Genomic DNA, 2,348 nt, shown 5'->3' with positions numbered 1-2,348 from the left:
ATCTTCTGCGGAATAAATATTATCATGCCCTGGAATAGAGAATTCAGGTGCTGAATCCTACTAGCCATGTAGGCAAGATAAACAAGAGTTGAGGTATCGGCATACTTGGGAAACCCTGAGATATGCAGAACCAAAAGAATCTTTAGAAAAACAAACCTAAAGGGGAATGTTCCCTTGAATAGCCTAAATATGACTGAACATGCTCAGTGACCAAAGATTTTTATGTTTGGATTGGCTTCTTTGTCAACTACTGATGTTCTTATGCTGCGGTCATTAGTGTTTATTTTCTACCAGAAGGGGTTTTATTGCAATTACAAAATTGTGATTTTATTTCCTTACTGCCATATTAGATTGTTGTGTATTTATGTGGTGCTTGTTTCAATGTTTCTGTAAGCTGCTTTGAATAATATTCCACAAGATAATGTGGGATATAAATTATTGAAATTATCAAGTAACAATGGTTACTTAAGTAGATAATTTCCAGGAATGTTTCAATCATGCCGTTCTGCATTTTCCATAGGCTCAATTCACCCTCACTTTTGGGTCATTAGCAGCAGCTTCTTCCTGCTTGTTGTGCAACCTCAGTCACTGCTACTAATACATAGCTCAGTGAGAGGCAAACACATGCAACAGATAAATTATGGGTTGAGCCATTCACACCAGAGACAGGGACTCCTGTCCTTCCTGCCACCTTTCATTTGGTGGATGAATACACTGGTGCACCATTATTACAGCTACACTAAAATCCTAGTTTCCCCCATTCTTTTTTTATGGATAGCTCTCACTTGAGCGGCTTTGCTCACGTCCATCTTGCAGGTTTCCCACAGGCATCTTGTCGGCCACTGTGAGAACAGGATGCTGGACTAGATGGGCCACTGGTCTGATCCAGTATGCTTGTCTTTATGTTCTTAAAGAGCTCACATCTCCAGGCAAGACAAATACACTCCCCCCCCCCTTCAAATATAAGTAATGGGCCTTGACTTGCACAAAATAAACAGCCCCTCCCCCCATAATCTCATCACTTAAAAAATAATAATCTGTATTTAATAATTAACATTCAGCTGGATATCCATGATTGAAGTCCCATGCCTTGAAATCCTATACACATATGCTCAGATGCAGGCAGGGCTGGGTTCAACTCAGTTTTTACTTCTAGGCAAATGGGTACATTATTGCGGCCTTAATCGGTCATTTGTTTTATCCGTAATGAACAGCTCAACTGCCCATAATTTACCTGCATGGGAAAAGCGTACATACAATTGAAAGAGGGGAAAGTGTCATCTTAAACACCGCACCCGTCCCCTGAAAACTGCTTTACACAGCACCACTGGGAAAAGGGTGCTGAAAGGACTGCCGCCTTAAAGGACCCAAGCAAAGGCTGCCATCCTATGCGCATGCTGCCTCAGAAGCACGACTGAACTCCGCGGGACTTACTTACGAGTAAACAGGGCACAAGGTTCGGGGCTGCACGACCCACTTAGGTATGCAGCCCTGAATTCCCCAGTAAAATTAACTAAATGAGTCTGGCGTTTACTGTATAAGCCTGGCAACCAGGCAACGTAGCCCCTGCTTTCTTGCCGGGCTTCGAGCAGCGCCTCACCTTCCTCAGCGCCTGCCAGAAATGCCAAGACAGGGAACACGGCGGCCGAACCCCGCCCAGCTGAGGGGTGGAGTCGAATCCAGGGGCGGGAGCAGAACCCGCCTACGTTCAAGGCTGAACCTTTCCCGCCCCTTACTCTTTTTAGCTCAGTGGCTAGCTCGGGCTGCCAATCAAATGGAGGCGAGCCCCCATCCCCCCCCCACCCCGTATCTCTCTTCCTCCTACTCCTCCCCACCACCACCACTAACCGTGGCGCGCGCGCGCGCGCACATAAAACGGCAGCTGTTGGGGCCGGCCGAGCCGGGTAGATGAGAGCGCGCGTGCGCGAGCAGGGTGTTGGTGGGAGGGAGGGAGTTAAAGACAGAGAGGGAGGGAGGGAGGAAAAAAAAAGCGAGGTGGAGAGGAAACAAAAACAATCGCCCGGGCGCCGCCATCTTGGGTCTGTTCTCGACACCACGCAAGTGAATGGGTAGCTATGAAATTACCACAGGGGCGCAGCAAGGTAGGGAGGGCCACTCAGCGCTGCCAGCCGGATCTGGGGGACGATAAAGCCGGTCCTTTCGCCCTCCTCCGCTCGCCGTTCCCCTTCCGGCGTCGTCCTGAAGGAGAAGGAGAAGCTGCTCGACTCGGCCCTTCCTCCTCCTGCTGCCGCTCCTCAGCTCTTCAACTTCATCACCGCGGGCGCAAAGTTGGGCTCGGCCGCCTTCCCGCCGCCGGGCCGGACGCCGGAGCAGCAGGTTCTTCTTCG

This window comes from Podarcis tiliguerta (assembly GCF_965153285.1).
Source record: "Podarcis tiliguerta genome assembly, chromosome: 1".
NCBI classification, from domain to species: domain Eukaryota; kingdom Metazoa; phylum Chordata; class Lepidosauria; order Squamata; family Lacertidae; genus Podarcis; species Podarcis tiliguerta.
This window is presented reverse-complemented; position numbering follows the sequence as displayed.